This window comes from Sciurus carolinensis, chromosome 3 (genome assembly GCF_902686445.1).
Source record: "Sciurus carolinensis chromosome 3, mSciCar1.2, whole genome shotgun sequence".
NCBI classification, from domain to species: Eukaryota; Metazoa; Chordata; class Mammalia; order Rodentia; family Sciuridae; genus Sciurus; species Sciurus carolinensis.
In genome coordinates this window covers 141539226-141549832 of record NC_062215.1, presented here as the reverse complement: position 1 = coordinate 141549832, position 10607 = coordinate 141539226, and the positions used below count along the sequence as shown (strand labels likewise).

The window sequence follows — 10607 nt, the reverse complement described above, 5'->3', positions numbered from 1 at the left end:
AGTATGATCTACAGCAGACCCAATGGGAGGCTGATGATGTATTGCCCAGTGTATGACCTCTATTTTCAGTGATTTTCAAATCGACTAAGAGCAAGTGAAGTTAAAGGGCTCATTTAGGATTTTCATTGGTAATGCCTGAACAAGGAAATATGGTTTAAACATTTAGACTAACCTTTAAGGATGTCCACATCAGACCTAGAGGAAGCTGTGCAATGAAATGTGTACTCTCACTAACAAAAAACATTGGGCAACAGGAGGGCTTAGGATCAGAAATAGCTGAAATCAAGTTATGGAATCATCAATTATTCAGTTGCCGATTTTGCTGTTTTCTCCATATTTATTTTCTTTCATGTTATATTATTGCCAGATTTTGACTTACATTAGGAATTCTTTTTATAGGAAAGCACAAGATTTCTTTGTGGACACTGACTTTCATTATTGTTTATAAATTATTTAAGATTATTAAAGACATTATGTTAGCTTCCCAGGATGATAGGAGGATTGCATGCTATTAATGACAATATCAGAAAAGGGTGTGATTTCTTGGAGGTTAGAATTCCATGATGGCTGAACACTTGTATCTAGGTTTAAGAATGATTTTTTGACAAGCAGGTCTTGGAAGTTAGAGAGTGTGTTTTACTTCAGAGGAATGTAAAGTGTCCACTCCCCTGGATCATTTGCTTACATTCTAAGGAATGAATCCTGAATCATTCCTTTACAATTAAGGCAGTGACTTTTAGAGTTAGAGACTTTTTCCTTATCCCCCTCACCCTGTCCCTGTCCAGAATTGATTTATTTACATTCCAGAACAAAGGAAGTCTCCTTCACTCTGGCTCCAGAGAAATAATTGTCAGTCAGATGTGTCAACTGCCCTACATAAGCTCCAGGTTTCATAATTCCAGTATCCATTTCCTCTGGTGCCTTTTTTGCATGCACAGTTGACATTTCAATCTCACTGTGCCCCCTGTGGAATACTGGGACATTCTAAGTTTGCTTTATGAGTAAACAACAGGTCTCTTCTCTGATCTAAAATATGGTGTCTCTATTAATAGATAAATATATACACAGGTAAAATGTAATTTATATATTTATACTCTATATATGCACAAGTGCTATATGCATGTATGTTGCTAGTTGTACATGCATCCATATGTATGTTTGTGTATATTTGTGTGTCTATATTGTATATACATATATGGACGCATGTATGTATGTGTGTGTGTGTGTATATATTTACATATGAAATTGTGATGAGGTATTACATTAAGTATTTCACATCCAGCATAGCTTCTGATTTAGCAGGCAGTAAGATAGCCTGGATGAAAGGAAAAATTCTAGGTCCTGAAACATAGGAAGCATAAAGCAGCCTCTGCTGTAAGAAAAAAATTAGGGAAATAAATGTGAGTCTGACTCACTACAATAGGAATTTCCAACTTGTTCAATTTTCAAAAAGAAACATTTTTTAAATGTTTGATATCCTTAATTTAGGTTAGATATACTTTGAATTAAAAAAAATGAATTAAGATAGTTTCTTTTTTTCCTTTTTCTTTCTTTCTTTATTTTTTCCTTTTATAGTGACATCTGTGTGTGTCTGCCTTCTACAGATGGTTCCTGGTCTTCATGGCACTTATGAAGGTGGTGGTTTATAGTCTACTTATGGTGATTAAACAAGTCGAATCAAATAGTTTTTAGGATTCAGGAGACAGGAGAATAGGGAAGGAATACAAGCAAAAGTCTTTAGTCTTCTTGTTCAAAATAAAGCGAGTAACTGATTTTATGTTAATTTTTAAGTAATAGTTCTGTTCTATTTTAAGCAGTAGTTTCATAGCTGACCTCTGCATCCATACTTTCTCTTGTGGTGCTGCCTTTGATAACAGCAAAGGAAAAATCAAAGAAAAACCTTATTAGAACTGCAAGCAGAAAGCACTCTGGCAATGCACGTAATAAAGGACTCGTGGAGGAGAAATGAGAGACCAATATGAGAGTCTCCTCAAGTCTTAAACATGGTCCCACTAATGTAAAGGTCTATTCCACATCAGGTTCCCATTTGCAACAGATTTTTGTGGAATCTCTTTGACTAATGTTGGAGTTCAAAAAGAAAATTGATCATGTCCTCCATCCTTTTTTCAGTTGGTTGGGTATCTGAGACACAGAGAACCTGAGCTAGTTTCATATACCTCACTGGGGAACAAACAAAATAATTTAGTGTGAACAAAAATGAATGACCTCTGTGCTCCATTTCTACCAACCACTCACTTAACTCTGCCACGCATGCTATGGCTGAAAGTGCTCCTGCATCCTTAAGAGAACTGCAAGTTCAGCAGCAGCAGGATCCCAAATGTGCATAATTAACATCAGTAGAGGTTAATTAAAGCTACCCATAAAGCTTCATTAAAATCTAAGAGAGAATAAAACCAATCTGAATATTTTATTATTTTATAAATCACAATTATCTAGTCAGAGTAGTAGTCAATGTATAATAGGGCTGGACTAATCTTCTGAAAAAAGTATTTTTGAAGCCGTGGTCTGGTTCATATTCACAACAGCACAGCTTAACAAAAAATCATATTGCTGCAATGATCACTCTGTTAGATGATACCTCAGTCACTGAATATAATGTTAAACAGGAGAAAAAGGGAAATATACATTCTTCTTTGTTTTTATGCTAATTGGTGGACAAAATTAATTTGGTCATAATTTCTGTTCACAGAGTTACATCTGTGACAGTACACACGTGGTTTTTATATGTCTATTTATTTTAACACTGAAGAAACTCAATAAATATCCAAAAACATCCATAAACATCTTAACTATAAAATACATCAGTTTATGTGATCCTCAAAGTGGGTAATTTGCAAAGATTTCAAAGTTGTGTTCAGTAGCGGATTGCAAAAGCCTGAGCTCTAAGATTTAGCCGTCACTAAGAAAAACAAAGGTAAAATATTTCAATTAAAGAATGTCTCAGGAAATTTCCTTAGATAAAGCAGCATACATTGAGTTATTGGTAATTACTGGTAGATTATAGGATGTTTTCAAGTAGTAGTGTTTTAGTCAGATTATTTTGATGTTGCAATTGAAAGACAGGACCAGAATAATTGTAGGGGAGGAAAAGTTTGTTTAAGGACTCATGGTTTCAGAGGTCTCAATCCATGGGCAGTAAGTTCTATTCTTTGGGGCTCACAGTGAGACAGGACATCAAGGTAAAAGAATGTGGCAGAGGGAAACAGCTCACATCATGATCAAGAAGCAGAGACTCTGCTCTTCAGATCCAAATATCCACCCCATAGATACCACACCCCCAATTTCCTACTTCCTCCAGTCTCACCTCACCTGCCTCTACTTACCACTCAGTTAATTCCTTCAGGGACCAATTCACTGATTAGGTTAAGGTTATACTCCAATCATTTCTCCTCTGAATCTTCTGGCATTGTCTCACACATGAGTTTTTGGGGGACACCTCACATCCAAACCATAACAAGTAGGAAGAAATAAAATCAAAGTAGTATGAAATAATTAACATTTGTAGGACTGTATCACAGGAATTTTTCACATCCAGATGTAGTATTTATTTCCTAGGTTCCAATTTTTTAATAATGCCTTCTAAAATATTTGTTGCGTTACATGGCCCTTGCAGAATTAAGGAAAGATGAATAGAGTAGACACTTTACCAACCATTTTTTTTTTACCAGCTTCTAGTCATTTTATTCTAGTAAAATAAAGTCAACACAAGTATTATAAAAGTCCTTTTATTTGTTTGAGTTAATAACAGTAATTAAGTCACTTTTGGTTTAGTCATAGATATGCTAAGTATGGTAGATTGCAAAAACGACTAGAATCTCATTACACATAGCTTTTGTAATTTGATTTTGCAACACATTCCAACAAGAGGGGTCTATTTCTCAATTTCTTGAATATGGCACTGACCACAAAATTCACTTTGGTAAGTGGTACAATAGTTATCCATGATGCAAGTAGAGACATGAAACATACCTATGTATTGTGATTTGACATGATTCCTAATTTTGAAACTCTGTGATCACCTTCATGTGGAAACCCCAGAAAAACCTGCTGGAGATTGATGACCCCTTCACTTCCATTTACTCTTCTGAGTTTCAGTCAACCAACATATATGTATCTGCAGATGAGCATAGCCAGTCAGCTGACTACAAATGCAAGCTCACTTAGTTAAAGGCAGGTTATGCAAACTTAGTCCCATGTTAATTGTTATTCTGCAAATTTGTGGGCAAATACATGGTTGTTGTTGTTGTTCAGCAAAGACTAACATATACATAAGTATACCACAATGAAATAAAGGCAAGTCTTCCAGTATGATGTAATTTTTACCCTTTTTTATGTTTGGATACAATAGAAGGATATATACCTTAAGTTGTTAAGTGATTTAAGAAATCAGTTGATAATTTGGAAGATGAAAGGTGCCAAAAGAATTCACTGGAGAAAAGAAAGGCTATTCAACAAATGGTGCTGGGAAAACTGGAAATTCACATGTAACAAAATGAAATTAAACCCCTATCTCTCACCATGCATGAAACTCAAAGTGAATCAAAGACTTAGGCACTAAAACAGAGACCCTGCACCTAATAGAATAAAAGTAGGCCCAAATCTTCATTATGTTGGTCTAGGATCTAACTTCCATAACAAGACTCCTAAAGGGCAAGAAGTAAAATTAAGAATTAATAAATGGGATGAATTGAAATGAAAAAGCTTCTTCTCAGCAAAGGAAATAATCAATATCGTGAAGAGAAAGCCTAGAGAATTGTAGAAAATCTTTCCCACCTGCACCTCAGATACAGCATTCATCTCCAGAATATATAAAGTAGTAAAAAAAACTTAACACTAAAAAAAGCAAAAACAAAAATAAAACCAATCAATAAATGGGCTAAGGAACTGAAGAGAAACTTTACAGAAGAAGAAAAGCAATCAATCAACAAATTTGTGAAAAAATGTTCAACATCTTTAGCAATTACAAAAATGCAAATCAAAACTACTTGAAGATTTCATCTCACTCCAGTCGGAATGGCCAATTACCAAGAACACAAATGACAATAAATGTTAGCAAAGATGTGGGGGGAAAAAGGTTCACTCATACATTGCTGATGGGAATGCAAATTGGTGCAATCATTATGGAAAGATGTATGGAAATTTCTCAGAAAACTTGGAATGGAACCAAAATTTGACCCAGCTATCCCCCACTCCTCTGTTTATACACAGAGAACTTAAAATCAGTATATTAAGTGATACAGTCACAGTAATGTTTATAGCAGGTCAACTCACAATAGCTAAACTATGGAACCAACCTAGGTGCCCTTCATATGAATGGATAAAGAAAATGGATATATATATATATACACACATATATATTGGACTATTGCTCAACCTTAAAGAAGAATGAAATTATGTCATTTGCCCATAAATGAATGGAGCTGGAAAATATCATGCTGACATAAGTCAATTCCAAAAAACCAAAAGTCAAAAGTTTTCTATGACATGCAGATGCTAATTCAAAATAAGGGCGTGGAGCTAGGGAAGAATAGAGTTACTTTAGATTAGGTGGAGGGGAGGGGTATGGGGGTAGGAAAGATAGTAGAATGAATCAGACATTATGACCCTATGTACCAGTGGGGTTCTACATCATGTACAACCAGAAGAATGAGCAATTATACTCCATCTATATATGATATGTCAAAGTGCATTCTACTATCATATATAACTAATTAGAACAAATTAAAACATGGAAAAATATATTAAAAAAGAAAATAAAACGCATAATTGAATTGACTGAAAAAAAGACTGCATAATAAAAGAAATGAAGAAATGAAGTCCTTAGGTCATATTATTAGGTTAATGATTTGACAGACTCTGGAGCTACTTCACTTTCAGACTTCTTTTTAAAATAAAGACATACAATATTTTAATTAATTTTTGATCTTCTTTACTTACAGCAAAAGAAAAGAATGGCAACTGATAGAGTTCCTCAAACAGGTTTTTATTCCTTTTCTCTGAAGAAAAGTACAACCTGAGAGAACTAGAATCTGAGAATCCAAGCTTGACCTCTGACATAAAAAAACTACTTTGCAAAAATAAGTCATCAGAACTTTCCATGGTTGCTTCAGCTGGTATTAAAGTGATTAGAGAGACATGAAGGCTTCAAGCCTATTGCTAAATGTCCACTATAAGGTGTTTCCAAAATACAGAGATGCATTGAGCAGTAAATTCAAAAGCTTTGCCAAACACCTTTGAGAATTTCAGTGGAAATTTTCAAAATCTCTTTGCTTTGTATAAAAATATCCACCTAGCTGGCAGCTTTCCTAGATGCTAGAATGAACCAAAGATAAATTCAGTCTTTACCCAATACTACAAGAACCTTAACAAATTCAGCTCATGATTCAAATTTGTCTCTTCATACTATCTTAGTAGAAGAATCATTGAATTCTTTCTGATGGAAGATAAAACAGTAAGCTTCCATACTCTTTTACATATAAGATCCAAATTCAATAAAATGATTACTGAACTTGATTACTGAACTTGGGATGTATAACCTGCAAAGGAAATAATCAAGCACACCAAATAACAGAACCCATTTCTGAGGTGTTTGAGATAATGACAAGAAATTAAAATCCCTAATATTAAGAATAAGAGGAAAGATTCAAGAAATACAGTAAATCCAAGCAGGTTAAATGTAACATATTCCCTGAACAGACACACACACACACACACACACACACACACACACACACACGTGCACACACACACATTTATATATAAGCAAATTATTACAAGTCAATACAAGAAAAAGGAAGTCTTTGAAATGGAGGTGAGGAAATAAAGACAGAGATCATAGGAGAGGGGAAAGGAGGGAAGCGAGAGGCAATTTGGAGGGCCACTGCCTTTTCTTTCCTCAGAGGTGGATTGACTGAGTCAAAGCCCTGTTCTGCATCAGAGCAGGAACTGAGTGTGTGGCCCCATTTCCCCTCTCTTTTTGAGGGTCAAAGTGGAAAAGCAGCATTCTTATTTTCCACCATGGTAAGGGATGCATGGGTCTATGTCAACTCAGAAGCCTACATGCTACCCACTTGGTGGAAAATTATTTTCTGAAATGTGAAGTTGCATTTAGGAATTTCTTTCTCTTCTTCTCTACTAACTAATGCTACTGTTTATTCAGGTCTGTGGACAGCAAAGATTCCCTCCTCCTATGAGTGCTTCACAACACTGTTGAGAGAAGTGTGGTCTTTTTGGAACCCAACCTTCAATCATTAACCTTAAACCTTAAGAGTTTCTTAGTGCCATGAGTATGGTTCTCCATTTTAGGGTTTCAGAACTATGAGTGTTACCAGAATTTTCTGGATAGAATAAACATGGGGTAAATATGACCCTTGATGAGGGCATTGCATTTACTGAAGAGCTGCTGCAACTCTGGTACAGATTAAGATTTGAGAATTGTATAGATGCTGATTGGTACAATTTGGATCTTAAATATACCTCAAATGTCCATGCATGAAAGACTTGATCCTCAACTTGGCACCACTAGAAGGTGATGGAAATCTCTAAGAGGTGAAACCTAGTGGAAGGTCTGAGGTCATTATAGACATGCCTTCCAAGGGGATAGTGGGAATCTGGTCCCTTATTATCTCTTTTTTATCTCCAGTCAGAAGCAGAAGAGTTTCACCATATGCTTCTGTCATGCATCCTTGCCACAGGACCAAACTGACAAAGGCCAAAAGGGCCAATAGATCATGGACTGAAACCACTGAAACTGTGAGTCAAATAAATTTTTCTTCATTTTAAACAGATGATCTCAGATATTTTATTAAAGTTAGAAAACTAACCAACACACTGATGTTCATGAACTCTTGAAGGGCTTCCCAATCTATTCACAATCATATCATCAGTCTTGAGTTTGAGTGCTAGCTCATCTCCTGGGGAATGTGACTCAGTCATAGATGGAGTCCACACATTGCCTTCCACTTCAGTTACACTGCACTTACCATCTCCTGCTATTGGTCCTGTGATGTTCCAAGGTATTAAGTCCAAATTGGAGATGCAACATCCATCTCATTCAATTCCTCCTGACCATCCTTTTTTTCAGTTTAAAAACCTGTCCATGATCACAAGTTCAAAGCAGGCTCCATAATTTTACCAAGAACCTGTCTCATAAAGCAAAACAAAATAGGTTTGTGGTGTGGGCTTAGTGGCTGAATGTCCCTGGGTTTAATCCCTGGTGTCTTCCACACAAGAAATTGTCATTTTGACATTCTTATTATTTTCATCAAGTCCATGAGTTTTGTTCAAAATAGTATTCAGCAATTTCAAGAGAAGATTTTGCTACTTTTGCTTTGACTCCTCAAGAAGTTACCCATCCACAGTGAATTCTGCCTTCTTGTGCATCTATGAAGCACCAATTAAAAAAAATAAATAAATCAAAAGAAGATAACATAGTAGAAGAAAGGGAAAAGGGAAAGAGGGAGGAGCAGAGTGAAAGAAGTACTGGGGATTGAATTGGGGCAAATTATATTCTGTGAATGTATGATTGCCAAAACAAACCCTACTATTATACAGAATTATACTGTACTAATAAAAACATTAAACAGAATAAAAGTTTAAGCAATGAAATAAAAAAGAAGTTACCCATCTTCATTACTGAGACTAAAATGGTTTTTGATTTGAATGAGCTAAACTATACTGGTTACTCAGAAGAGCGAGATATTTTTGCCAGAAGGTGAGACAGATTATACAGTCCAAGTTCACCTGAGATTTTGACTAGCACAGACAAATTGTCCTCAAGAAGATAATTATTCCAATAGTCTATGAATTAGAAACCATGCCCATTCCAGAGAACTACTTAAAGAAAACCTCACTGCAGATCCTGACTGTGAAATTCCTACAAGTGTCCATCATGTGCCCTTTCGGAGAAATGATTCTCTCCTATGCCATGTAGTAATGTGTACACAGCGGCACTGTGTTGATGCTTCCCATTATCTTCAAATGAATGAGAAGAAGCCCACCTGCACTGGGCATGTATGTGACAAAAAAGCTGCCTATGAAAGTCTAATATTAAATTACCTTTTATAGGAAATCTCAATAACTATTCTGATGGTGATGCTATTAGATTCCAGGAAGACATTTCTTTCTGTCTAATGAGACTGTAGAAAGCTGTGTAAGAATCCAGCCAATCACATTAAAAAAAAAGAAAACTCAAGTGTCCTTAGTAAGCCTTGTTCAATGATGACAGCCAGTGAGACAGCACAGAAGAAAGCAGATGTTATTGGCCTAATAATAGCAAACTCTTCTAAAGAAGAGGAAAACTCTCCTGCAAAAAGAAAATATATCTTATGCTAAAAACACAAAGGAACCCAACCAAATGATTCTCATGAACCAATCATCTATTATAAGGTATACAGTGTGACTTTGGCTGCTCCTGCTGCTATTCTGCCTTCATTATCAGATGACTCAGTACCATTCTAGCCCATGACAACTTTGAGCTTGTCATCAGATTTCCAGGAGAGCAAAGAAATGATGTTAATCATGAACTACTTGGACTATGTTCTGATAGTGTGCAACAGTAAGTACAAGATAAATCAAATAAGTTGCATTTATCAAATGGAAAATAATTTTCTTACTTTGAGATGAAGCCTGCCTGCCTTATTATTTCTAGTGCTTTGTTGCGAGATGTGAATGGTGCTCCAAAGTTGTTTCATAAAAATTTTAAAGTGCTAAACGTTTTATACATGTTGCCACCACGTAGCAATCTTATTTTGTTAAGATTTATGGCTCCAGCATAAAAACGTGTTATCATCATTGGTGAAAAAAAATCTAAATAATGAATCAATTTCACATTTAAATAAAGAAAGTCTTTAAAACAATCAGGGACAAAAGTGAAAAATGAAACCAAAGGCAACATTAACGTATGGATGACTTCTGGGCAAAAAATGGTGGAAGAAAGAACATTCTGGCTATTGCCAAAACAGAATTCCCTCACCAACCAAAATATTCTCTCAAATCAAAAGTGAATTAAATAGAAAGGAGAACAGTAAAGTAGAGGAAAGAGATCAAGTGAAGGGAGGGAGAGGAGAAAACAGAGGAAGTACTGGGGAATAAAATCAACTAAATTATGCTGTGTGCCCACATGAACATGTCACAATGAACCCCACTTTAGGTACAATTATAAAGTACCAATGAAAAAAAGTAAATCAAAGAGAGACCTCTAGAGCATGGGAAGGAGGTGAGGGTATAGGAAGTACTTAGAAATGAAATGGAGCAAAAGTTTGCAAGAGTGCAAATATGGATCTGTCACAACAAACCCCACAGCTATGTGCAATTATAAAGCACTAATAAAAAGATAATTTTAAAAGTCAGTTGAAATATTAAAAAGAAACTTGCATAAAAAGGCCAGTGTTAATTCTTCATACCATAGGGGATAATCCTGCACAGGAAGAAAGTAATGGAGTGAAGACATAGCAACAGAGAAAGTAAATATAGGTACATTCATAAATTCAAGAGATGACATTATCAGCATTCTCTAAAGTTTAAAATAAATGTAGAATTACTATTCTTGACAGCCCTGATGTAAAAGGTTGAGTGTAAGATCAAGG

At 35.5% G+C, this 10607-nt stretch overlaps 1 pseudogene; it reads left to right on the top strand.

Moving 5' to 3' along the window:
• The first annotated feature begins 8666 nt into the window (after positions 1-8666).
• Positions 8667-9480, top strand: LOC124979511 (E3 SUMO-protein ligase PIAS2-like; annotated as a pseudogene).
• The last annotated feature ends 1127 nt before the right edge of the window (positions 9481-10607 follow it).